Here is a 12,335-nt window from a genome sequence, read left to right as displayed (position 1 = left end):
AGGTGGATTCTTAACCACTGCACCACCAGGGAAGTCCACATTTTATGCTCTTGAGGTTATTTATATCTGTTGAATATTTAAAGTGGAGGAGCTACATAATGGTGTACTGCTGCTCATCTTTACATTAGTAGTTTGATAACAGCCATGGTGGCAGTATTTGTATCATTGAAAAAATATTTTACTTTTATTTTTTGGCTACACCATGCAGCCTGTGGGATCTTAGTTCCCCGACCAGGGATTGAACCTGGGTCCCTGGCAATGCGAACAAGGAGCCCTAACCACTGGACCAACAGGTGATTCCTTGCATCACTGAAACTGAATGACACTATACAACAGGGCTTAATTTGCGGTTTTGTTGATTACATGAACAAGAGGTTAACACACTGCAGCTTGCAGGTCAAATCCATCCTGTGAGCTAATAATGGTTTTTATATTGTTTGATGGTTAAGAATATTTTGAGACAGGAGAAAATTCAAATTGCAGTGGTCACAAACGAAGTTGTGTTGGAACACAGCCTCGTGCATTTGTTTGCATACGTGGCTGTTTTCACACTGTCATGGCAGAGCTGAGTAGTAGAACAGGGATTGTATGACCCAGAAAACCTAAAATATTCATCATTTGACCCTTAACAAAAATGTTTATTGACCCCTTGTCTAGACTTAAGAAAGTGATAGAAAAAACATTAATGCAGATGAAACATGAAAGTTTGTCGTGTCCTTAGCCATTATGTTGTGAATAGCACAAAATCCTAGGGATATATTCTTCCAGTATCTGAAAACCACCATCTAATTCAGCAAAAAAGATCACATGTCATTGGTGAATGATTGATGCTTCAATACATCTTTATTCTTTTACTTTTGTCCTTCTCTTTAATGTAAATGAAAATTATCAACCAACACTTATGATGAAACTGTGCTCCTTAGTCAATGATGTGAATGACTTTTTGCAGAATTGAATTGTAATCAAGCCTTTGTTCCTGATCTGATTTTGTCAGATCCTGAATGAATTGCAACCACAGGTTGGCTACAGATACAGGGTTGGTAAAAATCAAAGAGAGCATTCTATCGAGCAATTGATGCTGTAGAATTTTCAATAAAGAACACTGCATACTTTAATAGTGTTTGTAAGTCTTGTACTATTTTACAACTTTGTACCAATAAAATTTGTAATAGATTTGTGTACATATATAGACATACACATTATTTCTAGAAAGCCAGGTGTTAGGCATTTACCAGCACACAGTGGGACAGAGGGTTCAGGCAGAAAAGGTCCAAGGGAGACCAGGTGCTCAGGGCAGAATGAGAGGGGAGATGGTGAGGCTGGAGCACTGGGATAGATGTGCGGGGCCTTGTGAGCAGGGCTCGGGAGCCAGACACCATCCTGAGGCATTTGAGGAACCACAAAAAGAGTTTGAGTGCAAGAGAGATCCCACTGGATTTGTGTTTAGATCATGTTGATCAGCTGTGTGAAGACTGGAATGTTAGGGACAGCTTTCAAGGCATTGGATTCGTGGAGGAAGGAAGAATAGTAGCAGCAAAGTCTCAGCACTTACTATAGACCAGGCCCTCTCTTGAGCACTTCGTATGTGTTATTACCTCCCTTTCACAGATGAGGAAACTGAGGCCCAGAGAGATTAAATAACTAGTAAGTGGCAGAGTTGAGATTTGAACCAGGAGTCTGATTTCAGAGCCCGCATTCTTAGTCACTACTTATGTTCAGACAAGAAAGACAGCAAGACTTGGAGTGATGTTTCTTAATGCATGTACAAAGTTGATCAATATTTACAGATATGCTTGGCAGATAGGAGGAACTTGAGGAAATTCTTCAGACCCAGCAAGACTTGACTTGCTGATAATGGGGTGTGAGGAGCCAGGGTCAGTGGACCTTACCAGCTCCCTTCATCCCATGGACAGAACAATGACTGGGGCTGCTCTGACCTCCTGCTCCTCCCTCTGTCCTCAGGGAGCCCCCAGTCTCAGGGACAGACTCCTGGACAGGCACACGCATGTGGGACAGAGCCTGAATGGGCCCAGAGTGGGGCTCTTGGCTCCAGTTGTACTCGAGCTCAGAGGAGTAAGAGGTGTGAATTATCATCAGCAGGAAGGGCTTCCGTGGAGGTGGCTTGTGATTTGGTTGGAGAGGGGAGATGGGTCCTGCTGCCATTGTGGTTTTTCTCCTTGGACATCTGTATTTAACAGCAGGAGTTTGATGGAGCCCTTGATACACAGCCAATTCAGCTGCAGATACACACATTTCAAAGGCCTAGAGGTGTCTTCCTGGCAGGAGTTCTGGTTCAGGGTGTGGGCAGGAGGTAAAAAGGGTGGCAGTGGAGTGTTGGGGGGGGTACTATAGGTTGGTGTCAGGGCGGGCCCCACATGGGGTGTTGGTTCCTTGAGGCCACAATTGTCAGCTAGGGGCTCCCCATCATGCTGGCTCAGCAGGTCCCACAGGGTGACAGGTGACTCACCCTCACCTTAACATGACCCTGGTAGAGGTGAGTGGGGGGTATGTGAAATGGAACTGTGTATTTATCTACGTGGGGGTACATGAGTCTGAGGTGTGTGCTCCTGGCCGGTGGTGCACTCAGGCCATGTGGGCTGTCCAAAGATGTGGGCCACAGGGATAGAGGATGTGCCTTGAAGGTTAGGGGGTGGTGGTGGTGAACACACAGCTCTTCCAAGAGTACATGAGCATGGGTGCAGGTGGCGGTGCATCTTTGGAGGCTGGTGAGCCATTGGAGGAGGTGGCCTGGGTGGTGGCAGGCGAGGAAGCTTCCGGGCAATGGCTCATCACCCATGAGGATGGCCTGGCTGGGCTAGATGATGACACCAGGCACTCTAAGTCTGTGATGATGGTGGTGGCTTCCCTGAGCTTATCCATTAAGCTCCCCACTGCAGGCCAGGGTGGTTCCCCCATCCCAACCCCAAGAGGGCACACACCCACCCCCCTCCACAGACAACAGGCAGGCAAGAGGCAGGGAGTGTGAGCATCCAGCTGGGGCTTCCTCTCCCCCCTGATGTGGGAGGGAGACATGAGGATCCCAGTGATGTCTGGTCTGCTGGGGTGTGGGGAGAGTATAGCGACCCCAGGTTGCCCGTGCCCCACGTGTGTGTGGTTCTGTGTGCACTGGCACACAGCGTGCGTGTGTATCCACGTCTGGGTGTGCTGGCCCTGTCCTGGCACCCGGAGCCTAGTGCCACCTTCCCATTGAGTTCCATGATCTGAGAGATGCTTGAAGTGAGGCAAGAAGCCTGGGCTGGGAGCCAGGAAGCCTGCGTTCTACCCCAAGTGCTCTTAGTGACTGGAGAGGTCCCTTTATTCTCTCTGGGGCTCAAGTTGTCCTTTGTAAAAGGTGGAGGGGCCATAATCCCTATGGTGCCCCCTCACAGGCTGTAGAGTGACAGATTCTCAGGGAGGTGTTTGGGAGGTCAGGAAGGTTTGGTTCTGGGGGCTGCACAAGGGGAATGCTCAATTGATTGACCAGAGGTGGAAGGCAGGGAGCAATTTGCAGAGAAATTGCCTTCCTTTAAAGGGGGTATTCAAACCTCTTAGAGAAGTGAGATGTTTAGAGTTCTGGGGCTGAACTTCAAAACAAATTAACATTACAGGCCAAGACCTGCCTGTGGTGAGGCTGGGAATGTCTACTCATCCTTGCCCCTCCCAGCCCTGCTTGCCAGCTGGGGTAGCGGGTGGGGGGGTGAACAGCAGATTCCCCCAGACTGAGGTTGGGAACAGGCTCACAGCCCTCCCCTCTCCCCTCCATCCCCCCACCCCACCCCACCCCACCCACTCCCAGCTTGGTGTCTTTCAGGCTTAAACTCAGGACCTTTTCATCCTGGGGCTTAGCCAGAGCAAACAGCATAAAGTCAACAAAACAAGAAAGGAAGCATCACAGGTGAGGTGGAAAAGAAAACTTGGAAGCCACAATAAAGGTGTGTGGGCTGAGCTGGAGTGAGCCGTGTGTCTCTCCTAAGAGCAAGACCCTGGGGCTAAGGCTGGCCCAGCCAGTCTCTCATTGGGTGTGGAGGGAGGGGGCTCCAGGGTGGCACCCCTAGTGGACTCAGGCCCAAGGAATTAGCTTAGGCTGCCAGTAAGGGCCGCTAGTGCCATGTCTCATGAATCCTGTTAAAAGCGTGTGATTGGGAGGAGGACAGAGTTAGACATCCCCTCCCCCTCCACCCAACCCTGCTGAAGCCTAGGCTAGGCTGCCTCAGCTGCTGTGGAAAGCAGCTGAGAGGCTAACTGGGGGCCAGGGCTGTGGGTGGAGCAGGAGTGGAATAGGCTGGACTGGAGCTGGAGTGAGAAGCTCCTGGCTGTCTGCCTTGCCTAGCTGTTTGCCCCAGGGCTCGGGGTCTTGGAGCCATGAATTCCTGGGGATGCCCAAGACTTGCCCTCATCCCACCCCACCCACAGGCATAGTCGCCTTCCCTGACAGCCTAATTTCCCTTCCACTCGGGGCAGGGGGAGCTCTGTTCCCTCGATGTGCATTTATTGTGCACCTGTTCTGCGTGGCACGCTATGCAGGCTGGGGCATCCCCAGAAGGCTGCCTACCCAGAGCTCTCTCACCCCTGGATCCCCCTCTTCTCAGAGAGATGGCTGTCTGTAGATCCAGCCAGCGATTGCCGAGTGCCTGGGGCAAGTCCCGATCCCTCCCCTGGGTTGAGAGATGGGGGCTGGCAACCAGGAAGTCAAGTCCTGGTTGAGAGCTGAGAGGCCAAGATTTAATGGGAAGAGCTGGATGGAGCAACTTGAGATCTGGGTGGAAGTCTGTGGGCTTTGGTCTTGCTATCTGCCTGCAGAATGAGCATAGTATCCTTCTCCATCCCATCCCCATGCCCATAGCTCTGCAGGCTTTGGCCCTGGAGTCAGACAAGAGTCATTAAGGGCAGAAGGGGTGAGGTGTAGGGTCCCTTTCCTCAAAGAGACATCCTCTCCACCTCCCACAGAGTGTTTACTCCCCAGCAAGGACTCACCACCAACTCAGTCTATTCTCCCAGGCACCCTTCTAGGTAAGGACTGGTAACTCCATCATACAGAGGAAGACACCCAATTAAATATCTTGCTCAGAAGCACCCAGTACCAATTAAGAAGCCAAACTGGATACAAGCTCAGGACTGCTGGCTATAAAGTCTGAGTTATGAATCATGACTCACCAGGTGGATAGGGGGAGCCACCCCTGAACAGCCAAAGCCCACAGCAGCCCCATGCTCAGACTCTTGGCCAGGAGGTCCCTGGGTTTTTCACTGCCTTGTTCTGCCACCACCTCACTCTTTCATCTTCTCATGAAGCGTCCCTCTTTCTGACTCCCCTCTTTGCTCTGATTAACTCAGTAACTGAGTTACCTTTAACTCCCCTCTTTGCTCTGATTAACTCAGTAACTGAGTTAACTTTAACTCCCCTCTTTGCTCTGATTAACTCAGTAACTGAGCCACCAACATTAATTAAGACTCTTGCTTTCTTGTGGATTAAGAATTTGCTGCTCAGAGCTTCTGCTTTTAAATGCTTTTGTGTAAAAGGATTTTGATATTGACTCAAGTAGAAATTAAAGGATGGAACCAGAAGGCAAATGGGGAACTTAACAGTGGTGGAACCAAGCTGCCACCCTCTAAACCCACTGACTGGTCAGCATCAGTGAACTTGGAACAACTAGACATTACATGCCTCTGGATGAGGTACAGTAGGTAGCTCATGGCACTGTCCACAAAGGAGTCAATCCCCCCCTAAATTGATCCTAAATAAAATCACACAACTGGAGCTAACTTCCTATATATTCTAAAAAAAAAATACAGAGAAAGGAGGAGCAGCTAAATGACAGCACAAGGAAGCAAACACAAACCCTCAACTGTGACTTCCCATTGAACCGCATTAACTCAACAGGGACAGCGACGGGAACAGAGTATGAACAAAACAAAGGGGAACTGCTCATGTTTAGGATGACATTTACCCCAGTGCCACATGATCTTGTTTGGAGCCTGACTCAAACAAACCAACAAATTAAGACATTTGGAAACAATGTGGGTACTTGATAATTCCATGGAATTGTTCATTTTGTTAGGCATGGAATTGTGATTATGTAAGAAAACGTTTATAGGTTTAGAGATGAATACTGAAGAATGCAGGCATGAAATGACATACCAGCTGGAATGTGTTTTAAAAGACTTCATAAAAAAGAAAAAGAAAAAAGTCTGTGACACCAGAGTGCCAAAAGGTTGATGATTTTATGGCATGATGGTTATATGGAGGGTCATATACTACTTTGGTAATGTTTGAAATTTTCATTTAAAATGCTTTAAAGGGGTATGGAGCCTATCTCCAAATGTTGAGGTTGGGTATCTGAGCTGGTCTGACAGCTGGAAACTCATCTCTGTCCAGTCCAGTGCCTCCATCTCAGCTTCTCTGACATCCGAGTAGCTGGTGGGAAGCCTTGTTTGAAACTGAAATACAGTGTGTTGTCCTCGAAATGGCCCTCTGGGTCAGCCTCACCAGGCCTAGATGGCCCCTCTTCCAGCTCCACTCTCTGTAATCAGTGAAGCCTTCCTCCCCTCCATCCTCATCTCTCCTGCCATGGAAACCTGTCCAATGATGTCCAGTCTTGGGACTGAGGGATATCAAGAGGAGAGCTCAGAGTTGTGGGCATAAGGGGGGCCCCCTGGTCCTGTTGCAGTGGGGTGGGAAGGTGAAGGCGGAGCTCCTGCCTCCAGCCAGATGAGATGAGAAGGGGCACAGAAGTTGAGGCCAGCTCTCTGGGTTCCCTCCTTGGTGTGGGATAGGGCAACAGAGATACCTAGACAATCAACAGAGCTGAGCAAGCTGTAGTTTGTCTCGGGAGGGTCTCTCCCCAACCTCTGCTGACTCTTCTAAATTTACTTACATGCTGCTGCTGCTAAGTAACTTTAGTTGTGTCCGACGGTATGCGACCCCATAGACATGTCCTCATTTCCTTCCTGCAGTTCCATCCGATGGCAAAGTCAGCCATCATCTTATCAAACAACCCCTCCTGCAGTCAGCACTGCTAATTCTGCATCGGGGGAATAACACTGCCGGGGGTGGTCTTCCATCCTTGTCTTCCCATCCTTGTCTCTCCCATGCAGAGATGCGTTAGGGCATCCTCAGGCTGGGCAAGGAGCCAGGACATCTGGACTTGACTCACTCTGAACCCTGGGCTATGCCAACAGCAGAAGAGACTGTGTCTGCCTGCTCAGTCCAGTCTGGCTCATCCTGCCCCCCAGGGGGCCAGCATGGGCATGGGCGGACCCTTCTTTGATTCTGGGAGAGGCCCAGGAACTAAGGAGGACCCATCCCGCCGGGGGAACCCTTGTGTTCCATCAAGCCTTCCCGAGCTCAATGCCTATGGCTGCCTGGACCCAAGTCCCTGCCCATAGAGACCTCTGCACTGGCCCCGTGGGCTATCACTATGTTCCTGGAAGGCTATAAATCAGACCCCACCTTCCCGCAGGCTAGCATGGTCATTTCAAAGCTGCTTTCCTGCTGAAGAGGGGCGCTTTGTGAGCATTTCCTTAGGGCCTCTATTCCCTGTTTCTCCTCAGTGAAAGGTATGTGTGTTGGGGCACTCAGGATTTGGGCAGCGATGTTGGGAGTGAGGAGATACCTCTGGGAGCAACTGACCTTGCCCATCTGGAGGGAGTCGGGGAGCCTGCGCCCTTTGGGAAGCCCCTAGAGTGAGTGGGGAGACGGGTAGTCACATCACACGGGGTTGCCAGGGCCTCTGGGCGTGCCTCCCTTTTCAGGTTGAGCAAGAGAGTGGAGAGAGAGTGGCTCGCCCCAGGATTGCTGAGATGGGCTCTCTGCCCACCCGGAGCCCCTGCTCCAGATCAGATAAAGCACGTATCTTCAGTGAGCTGCCTGCCAACAGGCACCATGCTGACGCAGGCAGGAAAATATTAACCCAGAGGAATGGGCGCATGCTCATGTGTGCAGTGATTCTGGGCGTGTGTGTGTGTGTGTGTGAAAGAGACAGAGAAAGTGTCCACAGAGAGATTTTTACATTCAAGACCAGACACAGACGTGAGCACACACATCAGCTCACTCACATGTACATTCACATACATACACACATTCATGTACACAAATATGTATACATACACACAATATACAAACACATATACACACATACATATACATAAATGATTCTCACACAAGCAGATTTCTTCAGCGTCATCTCCCAACTTCTTTCTGTCAGTGAGACACCATCCTCCAGGACCTGATAGACCCAGCTCATACTACAAAGTGACAGGTCTGAGCTCCATGCCTGATTTCTGATGCCAAGTTAGGCAGCCTGATGAAGGTTTTAGAGTGGAGTAGACCTGGGTTTGAAATTCTGATTCCATGACTTACAGGATGTTTGCCCTTGGGCTAACGTCAGTGCCTCTGGACCCTGTCTGCTTCAGTCTCTGTCCACTCTTTTCTGGAGGTCCACCTATGACTCTGGGAAGGAAGGATGAAAACTTGGGCTGCTGGGAGGATCTGGTCACTACAGAGTGTCAGGGTTAAAGACCATCCTGGCTCCTGCATGTGTCCCCAGCCCTCCCCAGCTCAGCCACTTGCTAGGTTCTAGCCACCTGCTAGAACCCCAGTTCTCCTAGCTTGAGTCCCTGATCTCCTGGGAAGATCCAGATGTTCTAGGCCTGGGTGATCTTAAGCAAGTTGCTTCCTAGCTCTGAATCTCAGTTTCCCTACTTGAAAAATGAGTTTGAAAAGGGACACTCACCTGGGTGAGTCTTAAGGGTCTTTTTTTGTGAGGAAGGTCTTTTCTTTTTTGAGCAGTCTGAGATTTCAGAGACCAGGGTTCATCGAGGTACCTATACTGTTCTCCAACTCCCCTCTTTACTCTCTTAACCAAAGCTGCTCATTTCTTACTGATTGATACCATGGCACACCTGAGTTTATACAAAGGATTCTGTGGCTCAAGAGAGTTTGGATTCCATGCTTCCAGTGCAAGGGGCACAGGTTTGATCCCTGGTTGGAGAACTAAGTTCCCACATGCTGCATGGCACCATTAAAAAAAAAAGTCTGGAAAACAATTTGATTGAAAGGAGTTTACACGATACATTAATCAAATGACATGTCAGTGGGAATAAATAGTTGATTCATTTTTTTTACACATCAGTACTTTGAGGGCACTTGGAAGTTCAGATTAGTTTTAGTATATTCGGGCATTTTTCTTTCTTCATTGATTTAAAAAATGTTCTATTTGTGTTTTTATTCCTAACTAGGTTTCAGCCAGTTGTGTCTGCCCTGTGCTATTCATAATAGAGAATAGTTGGATACATTTAAAATTGGAGACAATTCTCTGCTGTCCAGCCAGATATGTGACATGGATATGGACTTACTGGCATGGAAAAGATAATTCTCAATATTTGAGTGAAGAAAGTACTTTACAAAATTTTATACAAGTTTAATTCTACTTATTATTGACAAATTGGGGTGGATGTGTATATGTGTGCACATTTAAAAAAAAAAAGGATTAGAAAGAACCTACCAAAATGTTTGCAGTAGTTGTCATGGAGGGAAAAATGTTCTTTTGACTTCTTTGTATTTTAGGTAATAAAAGACTTAAAAGGAGCTGAGATTTTTTTATTTGCTTTCTATTTTTTAAAAATTTCCACTCCAACGTTGGACAATTATATTTGCTTGACTTGTTTGGCTATGTGTTCATAAATATTTAAATTTCCAGTTAGGTTGAACATTAATGTCCCCACTTACTAGTTTACACTGAAAGCTTTTTAGTGTAATGAGTGAGAAATGGGAGGCTGATGAGCACTGGGTTATTTCCAACCTTAACATTAATTGTTGTTCAGTCTCTAAGTCATGTTTGACTCTTCTTGACTCCGTAAACTGCAGCACACCAGGCCTCCCTGTCCCTCACCATCTCCTGGAGCTTGCTCAAACTCATGTCCGTTGAGTCAGTGATACCATCCAACCATCTCATCCTCTGTCGCCCCCTTCTCCTCTTGCCCTCAACCTTTCCCAGCTAATAGTGATATATAATTCACTGATTCATAATTCTGCAAAAGTACTGTACTGCAGGCAAAATTAGAATATCGGAACAATTTCTGAAAGAGGGACTAAATGCCCAAAGATACATCAGAGTTTGCAAAAAGAATTTGCCCAGCCTCAGAGCCCCCCTTCCTGCCTCTGTTCCCTCCACAGTTGAACTTCCTGCCACCTCAGCCCATCTCTTCAGCTGTGGCCATCCTCCATCCACCAGTTCACCGAGGCTGGCCTCTCCTCTGCCTGCCTCTGGGGCCATAGCCTCTTCAAGCTTTGTGCATTCTCTTGGTAGACTAGTGTCTGGGCTTCTATCTCCTCCCTCCTCCTCCCACCTGCTCCTTCTCAGTCACCCTCCTGTCCCCGGCATCCTGCCCTGGGCCTTGCCCCAACCCTCGTGCTTCCCAACAATCCCATGGACCCCAAAGTAGATGCCCAGGGGCTGACGTTGGTTCTCTCTCTCCAGCCTGAGCCCGGGGCCCAATCATGCCCCTGCCTGCTGGTGGCCCCGAGGCCTCAGGGACCCCAGACTGACTACTTCATGCTTCTCTTTGCTTAGAAGCCTTGGAGGGGCTTCCCAGAGGGCTCAGCAGGTAAGAATCCACCTGCAACGCAGGAGACGCAGGAAACTCTGGTTCGATATCTGGGTTGGGAAGATCGCCTGGAGAAGGAAATGGAAATCCATTCCAGTATTCTTGCCTGAAAGATCCCATGGACGGAGGAACCTGGTGGGCTACAGTCCAAAGGATTTCAAAGAGTCGGACATGACTAAGTACACAAGGAAAAGAATCCACTGAGGGCCTCAGGCCCTTTGGATAAAGTCTGACTCCATGCCCTGGCAGACAGAACTCATGGTCCGCCCCTGCTCACTTCTCCAGCCCTCTGTAAACCACTGACAATTTCCAGAATGTGTTAGGTTTTCTCACGGTCCCACTGGGCTTCAAATGACTTAATAGGACCACGACTGCCCCATCCTCCCTCGGAGGACTCGGTGTCCATCTTATGTCTTCTGGAAGATTCTTGCCCACCTCCAGTCTGGCTTAGTGGTTCCTGTATTCCCTCCACTTTATCACGGTGTATCCTAAGTCACCTGCCATTTATCTGTCTCAGCAAACAGCCCAGTAAATGAGCCCAGGGCTTGATCCCTGACTCCAGGATGGATCCCAGTCTCCCTCCCTCACCAGCCCTACCCCAGCCCACTCCAACTCTGCCCATGTTCCCTATCTCATCCAAGACCCCAGAGCTCCACTTTTGACTCTTAACCTCACCCTGGCCTCAACAGCACACACAGAAATAAGGGCAGGTGTCAGACTTCCCTGGTGGTACAGTGGATAGGAATATGCCTGCCCATACAGGGGACAAGGGTTCAAGCCCTGGTCAGCGAAGATCCCACATGCTTTGTGGAACAACTAAGCCCGTGCGTCACAGCGACTGAAGCTCATGTGCCTAGAGCCTGTGCTTCGCAGCAAGAGAAGCCACCACAATGAGAAGCCCGCACGCAGCAACGAAGACTAGTCCCTGCTAGCTGCAACTAGAGGAAGCCTGCTCTCAGCAACGAAGACCCAGTGCAACCAAAAAATGAAATAAGTAAACTCTATTAAAAAAAAAAAAGGCAGATGTCCGCCACTACCAGGGGTGCATCTCTACCTCCCTGAAGGAAGGATTCAAGTCTGCAGAGGCAGTGAGGGGCAGAGCCTCAGCCACAGGGCTGCTGTGGTAGAGTTCATTCCTTAACGATGGTCTCTGGGCAGCCTACCTCTGCCGCTCCTTACAGAGTGAGTGACCTACTGGTCTAGGAGGGGTGGTGTGTGGGCAAGTGCGTGCTAAGTCGACTCAGTCATGTTTGACTCTGTGACCCCATGGCCATGGGATTCTCTAGGCAAGAATACTTGAGTGAGTAGCCATGCCCTCCTCCAGGGGATCTTGCCTATCCAGGGTTTGAACCTGCATTTTCTGCATTTCCTGCATTGCAGGCAGATTTTTAACCCACTGAACCAAAGTGGCAGAAGTGAGGGGCCAGGGAGCAGGGGGTGGGGGTAGTCGTGGCTTGGCTGGGCAAGGCAAGTTCCAGACCAGACCCGTTCTATTGGCACCCTCTAGAGGACAGTTCTATTACCTGAGTTAGCTTTGCAACCGAACCCTACACCCCCTCTCCACAATAAGGGGCTGCCAGCCTCAGAACCTTCTGGACCCACTGCCCACCCTCCACGACTCCACCTGGCAGGTCTCCTTACAGTCTGCAGACCAGCAACCCCTCCCTTGTTTCTCAGCACCAAGTCATCTGCTCAGATCCCAGACTGCCTGTCTTTGGAGGCTCCCATGCTCC

Source organism: Bubalus bubalis, chromosome 3, assembly GCF_019923935.1.
Source record: "Bubalus bubalis isolate 160015118507 breed Murrah chromosome 3, NDDB_SH_1, whole genome shotgun sequence".
Lineage (NCBI taxonomy): Eukaryota > Metazoa > Chordata > Mammalia > Artiodactyla > Bovidae > Bubalus > Bubalus bubalis.
Note: the sequence above shows the minus strand (reverse complement) of the source record.